The sequence below is a fragment of the Bombus impatiens genome, unplaced genomic scaffold (genome assembly GCF_000188095.3).
Source record: "Bombus impatiens unplaced genomic scaffold, BIMP_2.2 scf_3474, whole genome shotgun sequence".
NCBI lineage: Eukaryota > Metazoa > Arthropoda > Insecta > Hymenoptera > Apidae > Bombus > Bombus impatiens.
In genome coordinates this window covers 1,272,605-1,283,629 of record NT_179893.1, presented here as the reverse complement: position 1 = coordinate 1,283,629, position 11,025 = coordinate 1,272,605, and the positions used below count along the sequence as shown (strand labels likewise).

Sequence of the window (11,025 nt, the reverse complement as noted above, 5' to 3'; positions counted from 1 at the left end):
GAGAGAGAGAAAGAGAGAGAGAGAGTGGGGGGGGGGGAGGAGAAGTGAAATTGAGCAAGAAAAAAATGAAATTTCTTGGTAATGGGCCGTGATAGCGGTCCGTGGGAAAACCGGTTACGATCAAATTAGAGACGAAGCCTCGAAATGTTGTAAAATTTTATTTTACACCCCGGAAGGCAATACGACCGGGTCCATGGGCACGGCATCTCGTCCTTACGGGAGGTGGCGCGGCTTGAACGAGGGGTGGTGGTGGTGCTGCGTGCACATCTGCAGATACCGTTAGTGGCTGAAAATGTGGTTGAACAGCGCGAAATAGCGAAATTGCTGGGCTAAGTTCACAGAGTGGACCTGGTATTAACGACAATGTAAATACGCCAGACGTTTGACGTTAAACTAGGTTTGATTCTGCTGTTGCACCTCTACCACGCTCGACCGATTTACCCCGAGCTTGGTAGTTTGATCTCGTCGCACCACGGTAGAATACTGTCTACGCGTTGACGCGTACCGCCACCTCTTACCGGCATTCTATGCTTCCCCGTTTTACCGTGCGTTCTACATACGCGCAGGGACATGCACAGTAACACGTATACGTACACGCAGCCGCACACAGACGAAGCTCGTGCATTTCAACGCTCTCTAGCATTGGATTGCGGTTGAAGCAGGGCATAGGTGCTTGGCTCGTGGCACAGACTGCTCGAATATATCTGGCGGTAACGCGAATAGGCGCGGGTATTCTGTGTGAGCCTAGGCTGCAGACGCACGTGAGCTACACTGCAGGGATCGTATTCAGGTAAATACCTCTCCATATAACGGGTGCACATAAAGGAGTGGGTACATGGGGTATGAAGAGAGGAGTGAAGCAGATAGCGCCCGGATAATAGCGGAGAACCATCCGCCAGAAAATCTCTTCCAGTGGATATAGCAGCACGGGGAGCTGCAAGGAAGAACGGAGTTGCAGGGAGGAAGAGTAGGTAGCATGGGAGGAAGGGATCGTAATATAATGGATATACGCGGTGCCTTCATGCAATGCATACTAAGCTCGTCTGACCGTTCGAGTAGGTAAGCCTGCCAGCCTGGATGGTGCAGCATCGTGTTTTTTGGTCTCGACGTTGCCTTGTGCATGGTTGCTACCAGTCACGATTAAACCGCAAACCACCTGCGCCAACTCGGCAAATCGCTTCGGGATTAAGTTATCCGATTGGACCTGGTAATTGGTATCATTTGCCGAGTAACCGCTTTCTTGGTCTCTTCCTTTGAGGATTCGAAGGTTTAAGGTTTCAACGAGAGAAAGAGAGACAGACAGACAGACATAAAGAGCGAGAGAGAGAGAGAGAGAGAGAGTCTTAATGGTGGTTTGCGCGACGAAGCCCTTCCACGGAGGTGAGGTAGATGTTAAAAAGATGATCGCGACGATGTCTGCATCCGGGAGGTTACGAAATCTTCGCCAGCCACGATCGTCAATTTAATTACGGTTTAATCCGGGCGATGAGTAAAGCGTTTCGAAATTTATAGGTGTTATAACGTTGCCGCTCGAGGAACGACGATAATCCTCCAGAGTGCGGAGAACTATTTTCCAGCTGTATAAATCGATGCTCGAAATCGGATTTATATTAAACGGAACGATGCGCAACGTGGCCGCGGACGGTTTCATCAATCGCATCGAACTGTCCTGTCACGGTTCCATTATCGTTTGTATCCAATTTCAAGATCTATTGGATCCAATGAATCATTAAGCGAGTATTCAATCTGCATCGTATAAACAATTAACCGCGTTTCCGGCACGCGCCGTCCCGGATTCGCTGATCGACCGAATGGACGATAGTATTCCTGTCGTTGTTCGAAATAGGTACTACTCCCTTGAATCGCGTCCAAATCGGAACGATACCCTTAAAACGTGACGATTCCCAACCGATCAAGTTAAACGGAAACGAACGAGCCGTAGCGCGATTCGAAAATTCCCTATCGAACACTCTTTTTTATCTTTTTTTTTCCCTCTCGCGCGTGAAACTCGCGATAGTTCACTGGATGTTCGTAATTAACGTGGGATCGCGGTCCAGGTGACCGGTACTATAAATGAATCATCGAGAGAGCCGCAATCGAATTTTCGAGGTCGTAGTTCGCGGGCAAATCCGAAACAGATCGGTCCCCGCTGTAAATTCGTTAAATAGCCGCACGTACGATGGTTGAACTGTGTGTACAATTCACCTAGTTTATTCGCAAAAATTAGCGCTTAAGCCCACGGATAAAATGATACTAAACGACCGTTGATCCCGTTAAGCTCTCTACCCGTAGCCTGTACTATGCGTCTGTATGTGTATCCGGTGGTATATACCAGTTTATGTACAGCCCACTCTATGCTTTAGCAGGATCTGGTACTCTCGAACAAATAGATACAATTGCTCGATCTCCTGCATCTCTCTTTTCTTTTTTCTCTCGTATATGTATATATATATCTCGTATATATATGTATATATGTATACCCTACTATTTCTCGTTTTTTTTTCCTTTCTCCAGGGCTCCATCTCTTTTTCCATTCTTCCAGTACGTTCTCGTTATCGGGGTGATATTTCAGTTAACGGGCTTAACGGAAGCGATCTCTAACTGCTTGGGCGGAGAGTTTTTCGCGAAACGGTTTACAGGATCAGCGCTAGGCTCTGTGAAGTCACGAAAACAGGAAAACGGCCGGTCGATGCGAGGGAATTGATGGCTGCGTCGCGCCGCCTTCACGGGTAGTTAAACTTAACGCCTATTTACGCAAAAGCAACGAAAATTAACATGGCGTGTTTCGCGTTTCGGCCAAAACGACCGACTCGAATTCGAACGAGCCACCTGCCGCGAATCGATAATTGTCCGAGAGTAATGTTTCGTCGTTACGCGATTCCAGAGGCTTCGAAAGTTAATTGCCGGAAAAATTGCTCGTTTTCGCGATGTCCGCCGCACACGGTGACTTTGTGATTGGAATTTTTCAACGTTAAACGTGACACGCGATTCCGATTAATCGAGAAAGAATTAACAACGAAGAATAGAGCGCGGGTATTTAACGTTCTGTTCGCGTCCTGCAGTTTCTCCTTTGGTCCCCTGTCAACGGTATCCAACGCAGCCCATACTCAAAGTCATCGAGAACTTAATTTAGAGAGAATTCCGTCCCTAGTCACTCTCTTTGCGGAGTAAGTGCGAGGAAATTGACGTCCGCCGCTTAAGAAACTTTGACGCGACCTTTAATTGGAAAACGCAATGAAGCCGGAAATGGAAATCGATCCTCGTTCTCACTTTGGTAAAAATTTGTTGAACAGTTCGAGTACGAAAAGTCTTTCGACGTTATTTCCTCCCGTCTTTTTGCAATCTGTGTTATAATCTCTTCGATCTTCACCGATACGATATTATAATCAAATGAAATTCATTATTAACGCATTCAATAATCAAACCGTATTAAATCACTCAATTACGGTACTAACTGTATATTAGCGAAATTAATTTCGCTAATAAAAGCGTAGCTATAAACTGTCAATATCTCGCGTTATTACAATAATTGTGCCTGTCTCGACACTTTTCTTTTAGCCGTACGGTTTTCTGACGTATTATACCTGAAACGTTCTCATAGGATTATGTAAATTCCTTTTTATGCCGAAGATTTAACTGATTCTGCATCGTAATATTAAAACGATACGATACCGTTCTCGGTAACATTCGTTTCAACGTAATAATCCGATGAACTCAAAGAGAATATTTACGGATAGATACAAAAGCCTGAGACTCGAAAGAAAATCTAGCAGATATCACTATTGCGAAATCGCGACTTTAAAATTACTGTCCCATCGAATATTTCCAAATACACGTCGATAACCGACAACGATTTTGGCTTTATCGAAGGTGTTGGAGTATCTCGAAGGGGAAACCAGAAATCGGGTCAGATCGATTCGTGCCCTGAGAGATCAGACGAAACAGCGTGTTGCGTGAAACTCGATGATACCGCCTTACGCCCACGGCTCTTTGCTCATCCAATAATTGCGATACGCCTGGCAATCAGCCGCAAGACAAACTGAAACTTGCGACGAGACACGAGTTGACGTCGATACGTGTTCATGCGTGCCGCGGAAAACAATCGTCGAACTTGAGACATCTATATGGGAATACCGAAGGAACTTTAATTTATATAAAGACCATCGATTAGAATATTCGAATTCGAAACTATTTACGATATTCGTGACCTAAGGATAATTAATAATTTATATTATCTTAATTCTGCCGTAAGAAATAATATTTAACGTGTAAATCGAAAGAAATATTCGTCCGTTTCCATTTACGTAACCGTGCGTATCTGACGGAACGTGCCTGTTCCATGGTTGACTCGCACTACTGCGACCGAGTTTAATCACGGGGTCGACGTCTCACGGTATGTCAGGACAGTGGAAACGCAAACTCCTGCCGAGGAGACGGTCAGGACGTATCTCTTTGCCGCGGACGAAACGCATCAGGATATCTAAATTCATTACCGGTTGTTTCGCGAAGTTTAATTAAATAAGAAACTTGGAAGGATCTTTTGTTCGGCCGACGACGAGAGAGAAACAGAGGAGGAAGGTAACAACGAGGAAATGTTGAGCGAAGCTGGAAGAAGAATAAGAATGACAAAGAAGAAGAAGAAGAAGAAGAAGAAGAAGAAGAAGAAGAAGAAGAAGAAGAAGAAAAAGAAGAAGAGGAAAATTGAAGGAGAGCGTGGGAAGATGGATGCCAGGATAATCGACAAAGTAGAAATTGTTCGTCGATCGTTCAACGCGAAAGATTAACGCGTTGTTATATGGGATATTTATGCCATGTGCACGTTTTATTTCCTTTTTCTTTTACGCTGCTGTTGCGTTGCTATCGATTGATAAGAACTTCAGCCGCAAGCGGTTTCCGTAACGTAACGGATACATAAACGTGCATAGTTATGCGAGGAATTCAAATAAACGTTCGACGCTGGCAATCTGGAAAAAAGCACGCGCTCCTTTCCCACGCCCATATACCATCGGGGATCGCAAACTTTCACAATTAGCACAACGTAATTTCGAAGCGAGCCCTTGCGCACGCTTTCGTCCACTTATTCAAGGCATTGTTACCATATTCTTCCTTTGCTTTACCAGCGACACTGCAATTTCTCGAATTGCAAAAATCATGTTACCCGCGGCTAACTTATTAAAACGTTTCCGTCAGCGAACTCGGTTAATAACGACCAGCGGCTGCGCGGGCAAAGAAAATTCTTGACGAATAGAAAAACATGTTTTGTCGTTCGTCTGTTTATCCAGCGTTTAAACTACGGCGCTTTTTAATATTGCCTTTTTTCCTTTCGTTTTAATATTTCACTGCGACGTTCTTTCCACTCCACCGTCTTTTCTATTTCATCGTTACCGCGTGCAGAATGTTCACATTACATATTCCTCTTCCGATTCGCATATCCGATCGATCAGCCGTATTCAGTTATATAATTACGACGTTGTTAATTAGCGATGCCTAAGAAATACGCTTATTTTTCATCGTGCCGAAACAAACACGATATTTAGACACTCGGATATTTTAGTACGATTAATCAACAAACTTGCGATTCTTTTAATAACTTTTCCTGGTATTGTTTACCACATTAACTACCACGATGTATTTTCGCAATATATTATATCAAAATAGCTACATAATATGCGTCATAAACACGTGTCAAATTCACACGATCCACGTCAGGAATATGACTCGATACATTAGCGGCGTTAACAACTTTTGTCAAGTTCGATAAATTAACCGCCTGAATAAAACCCGACGATCCCCATCGAACTATATTTATTTATAAACACTAAATCTCTTTTCTTTCCGATTGAAGCAACCGACTCGTGACGATCCTGGAATCCAATTGCGACGCCTAATTTTGAAAACGAGTTCATCGAATTCACGAGTGTGCCTCCAATTTCGAGCGGACAGCTACCGGCCGCGTCACGAGCCTGACGAGTTCCCAAAAGTTTTCCTGTCGTGCAGCTGCACGCAAGTTTGGTCCGTACGCGGTTACGTCCAAACAATGACGTTAGGAAGGAGGAGAACAGTGGAGGGAAGGCTGTCAGATGGCGAGCCAGTGATATCTGTACGGTTGGGTTTCGCGCGGTGCTGTATGGGCGGCCATACACAATGTGCGCGCGTGTACAATTGTGTGCGCGATTGCCTGGTCGCGAGCGCGTACCGACCGACCGACGAGACGACTACGACGAATCGTATCTCGAACGGAAGGCGCAACGTCGTCCATTGTTACACTCGGGGCTGCGACGTTTGACATCGACGACGTTTCCTTCGCGCTTTAAACAAACCTATTCCGCTATCACCGCGCCTCGCTTACTCTTGCCATTCCCTTATTATCAGCCAGCCATTCTGTAACACTAATCTACGCAACGTTTCGCAATCGGAATTACGTGAAAAATTTTACCACGTTTTCAATGTTTTGAATTCACGTTATGAAAGACTGATTGGTTACTGGTTTAAGAATCGCAAGACTGGTTACATTTAAAAACGATAAAGGAAGAGATTTACGGAGACTCTTCTACTCTCGGAGAGAAGATCTTCTTAATCCGCTCCTATTCCCATTGACCGATTCGATTTCACGAGGTTCATCCCACGAGCTCTACATCGTTCTCTGTTGCGATACGAAAAGGTTCCAAGAACATCGATCCTCGTAGCTGAAAGATTTCCTTCGATAAAATTCATTTCCAAAGAAATATCCGAGAGATGTGCCCCTCTAGCAATCAGTGGCCGATGGCGACCGAGAAATTCGCCTGACAGGCAACGGCGATAGGATAGTACGGCGAACACCAGACAGAGAGAAAAGAAGGCCGTACAGTGCTCTGTACGGCCTCCCGTTACTTTCCACTCGGCCACCCCTTTGAAACGTAATTTTATTTCTCCGATTTTAAGCGACGCTCCAGCCCCTAATTTCGTTAAATGAGTTGTTTGCTAACACGGTTAAATTTGCGAGCAGTCGTCCAGGCAAGCGGACGAGCAGGGCAGACAGGCGAGCGTTTTCCTGCCTAACATCCCCGCCGATGATCGGCCGGGTCCACCAACCATTTAGTAACGAACCGGCCGACAGGGTCTCGTACGGGTAATGGTTTGACATGGTTATTGACGTTTCAGGCCGAAATCTAATTATTTGATATACGTGCTTGTCTGCCGTCACTGTGGAATACAGGATACGTCAGCCATCACCGCTTCTGCTCCGATCTAACGCTCCCCCCTTTCCTCCCTCTGGATCGAGCCTGCTTGAACTGATATTTCCAGCAGGTAGGTACAGCCGGTGTCCACGTTTGAGTGTCGATGATAATTGCCCGCTAACGCATAATTCTAACGGTCGAGCAAACGTTGCCAGACAAACAACGATTCCTTCTATCCGTGGTTAATTGCTTTCCGTCAGATATTATATTCCGCTAACCGAACGAAAAGCTGTAGCTTCGCGGAGAGGAAAAACGACGAGTTTATTTTGTTCGTTAGTGAGTCGCTAATTGGTAATGATCGAGGGACGTGTTAAAAGCAAGCCAATACGGACGCATCGTCAAAGAACGATACCGATGTAGTAACCGGGCATTAATTTACAAAACGATGGCAACTGCATGGAAAAAACAACACGCGTTATTGCGGTACAGCCAGATGGCAACCAGTTTCGCGAAACTCGCTGAAGTTGTTCTTTTTTTTCCCCCTCGGACAAACTCGATACCCGTTCAAACGAAAGATTAAAATTTTATTGTGCAATTTAATTGTTTTGTCGTGGCTGTACCGCGCCGGTGCAACGGGAAAGGGTGACAGAACTGATTGAATATTTATTTGCTCGTGATCGTGCGTTTTATCGGGTACCTAGTTATATAATACTATATAGGTATACGTATCTGGTACTTAACTCCATAGGAATGGAAATATAACCACCGTCGTAAGCAACTGTCATTCATTTTACCGATAAGATTTATTACTTTTGTTCCACGATATATGTTTACGTTTTCCATTGTACCATAAATACTTGCACACGCGTTTATACTCGCGTTCACGAGTATAGGCACGCGCGAGCGCTATCGAAATGTGGTTAGTTACTGTCTGATCACTACAGAGATGGTCGGTCGCGATGCTTCGTAACAACGTTATGTTATAGGCTGGCTCGTAATATGCACTCCATCCCCACCCTCTTCACCGTCTACAAGAGGGAATCTGAGCAAACCAAGTGCACGATTATTGGTGGTGCTAGTTTAGTTGCCATACTATACAGTTGCCGTGTTCCAGTGGCGTACTTAACATAATTATAGGATGTTGTCGCATTGTTCCGTGGCCCGATGCTTTCGGGACAAACGATGGAGAACGTCGAACTTTGGTCATGATTCGTGTACTGATTTCCGTTTGAATCTCATGCCTTCCACTCGACAAACAATGAACGTGCATGCGTGGAATGAGAAACAGGCGCCAGGATACAGTTGGGAGGATGTGTAACCAACGTCAATCGGGCTAGTCGTTGAATCTTGCGCGCAATATTCCATATCCGGTACAACCAGACGGCACCGGACCGAACTATTAATTTTCGGACGGTGGGCGTAGCGACGGAGGGCGAAAAGAGAAAAAGAACAGCGTCGTGATCGCGAACACCCGGTGTCAAAGCGGTCCGCGTTCTATCTTTCCTTTTTTTTCTTCCTTCGTAAATACGATTTATTAATGGAGTTTCCCGTGATGGCCGATCGATATACGCAAACGCGTGCGCCGCTTAAAGGTTAAAAGACATTTTGCAATGCACGAGGAAGCATTCGCGGAGCTTTTATGTTTTCAATGCGAAACCTCCGCTGACTGTCGTTTGTAACTGACGGTTGCAAGCTGCGCCTGGTTGACGATTCTCGGGAAAACCTGGTAACGGAAGGACGGATGGAGGAACAGGGAATGGAAATGGAGCAGATGGTGGAAGGTAAAGAGAGGTGGTAGCTCTACACCTCGGCGCGAATCAGCGCAAAATCGATTCGTGTTTTCAGTCGGTGTACAACAAAAAAAGCCGCGGCACATCAAAGGATGCGAACCGATCGCACGGCTTTCCGGGCGAATATTCAACGTAGCCGGGCACACACACGGAAATTTAGTCGCTTAATGTAAAAATGGAAAAAGGCCGAAAGAAAGGAAGAGGAAAAAAAGGAGGAGGAGAGAAGGAAAGTAAAACGGAGGGTCGTTTGCTTTTCCCTTTCTCCCCCACTCCTTCTCTCCGTTTTCTCTTCCTTTCGTTCGTTATTTTCTTTTTTCGTTCTGTTTTTTATTTCACCTTCCGCGTTCGATCTCTGTCTCTCGCGCTCTTTCTCCTCGTCCATTCCATAAAAGTCTAGCCCCAACCGGTCTTCCATCGATGGTCCCCTCTCTCTTTCTCACCTCGTCTCATCACTCTTTTCCTCTGCCGATATTTCCTCGTCTACTAATAGAAAGCCCGTCAATTGCGCTTTTCACAAAGCTCTTTTTCCGCTGCTTTGCGAGCATCAGCTCTTTCTATGGGGAAAGAGCAGAAACGCATCTCGGCGCATGCACGCCTACGCCTACCTATACGTACATGCACATGCAGGCATCGTATCTCGCGTGCACCTGCACGGTTCTGCGTCAACGGCTGCTACCGTATAATACACGCACACACACACGCAGACGCGCGTGTACTCTCCCCTCATGCACGCGTCTCGCCCTATGTCTTCGTACGTGTATGTACGTGGTCGAGCAGCTTGCGACACAAACACCGACTTTACCGCTTTGGCTGTCTTTGTACCCTCCTCTGAATAGTGTCTTTCAGGCAAGTAACATCGTAATTTCATTAGGTTCCTGTCGCTCTCCACCCTGACACGCCATGTCTCTCTGTACCCGCCTCTTTCTCTCAAGCCCTCGTGCATTATTCACATTGGTCCATCGTTTATTTTCTGGTAACGATACTAAAATACATCGTAAGAATTTACCAACAGGCTGAAAGTGTTGTTCCGTCAAATGTACGATTCTTTTAAGCGATTAGCAGATTACATTGCCTCACACAGTAAAATTCCATTCATCGGAATGAATCTTTGATTAGTACACGATTAAATGAATCCCTGTTGTTTGATTTCGTTTATTTGCGATTCTGAACTGCTATCGTGTGAATCAACATAGATCATGAAACATCGTAAATGATAGTGGAGAATTAGTGAAATCTTATTGCACGAACATAAGATACATTACTGAATGAACATTTTTAATCGCTTCTTCAAATCATCTACTAATTTCGTTATTAATTCAGTGTTAATAGCAAAGACATAGTAATGATCTTTATTTCGATAGATGTTCCATTACAGAATATTCCAAAGTAACTGAGGTAAATTCTTCGATTCGGTGGAAGCGGTCCAAAATCCTTTACCTATTTATCGTCCAATTTAGATTCCGATAAATAGGTTTCTACTGTACCGTGTATTTGAAGCCAGAAAAATAAAACTTGGCCCTTTCGTTCGTTTAATACATCGAAATGATACAATCCACCGATATATTCTTTCCGGCAGAGTACGATAATCGAGCAACTCCAAATATCAGTGTTTCGGCCGCGCCTCTCCACACCTTCGAAGCAACGCCTAATAATCGATAGATCGGCGCGCATCGAGTATGCTTATTAACCATATTCGGTAGACGATTAATAGTCGCCGGAATATACAACGAGGCCGGCAGATTATAATTTTGTTGCACACACCCGGCGTAATACCGTGCAAGCCGATTAAACGGCAGCTGTATTTAACGATCGGTCCGTTAGCGTGCGAGTGCAGCAATTTTGCTTGGGCATTAATGCGATGTAAATGAACTTGGTAACAATTACGCATATAGCGCTGTGGAACGTTTCCACGAGCACACTCGAACGTTTCCTCGTCGAAGAGCGAGACCTTTCTTCGTCCTGGTGAACGCGAGAGAAGCAAACGTCCGGAAGAAACATCCGTGGAAGGAGCACGAAGAATGAAAAACTGGAGACATGGATGCAAACGTCTGGGTTTCGTGGCAGGCGAGCCGTTCTTT

General features: G+C 45.2%; 1 long non-coding RNA gene across 1 annotated transcript in view; it reads left to right on the top strand.

The window, feature by feature from the left end:
- The window catches only part of LOC117152502, a 16,055-nt gene extending 10,244 nt beyond the window's left edge, over positions 1–5,811 (top strand). The window contains exon 2 of the long non-coding RNA XR_004462886.1: positions 3,871–5,811. This is a non-coding gene — a long non-coding RNA (uncharacterized LOC117152502). The remainder of the gene's footprint in view (positions 1–3,870) is intronic.
- The last annotated feature ends 5,214 nt before the right edge of the window (positions 5,812–11,025 follow it).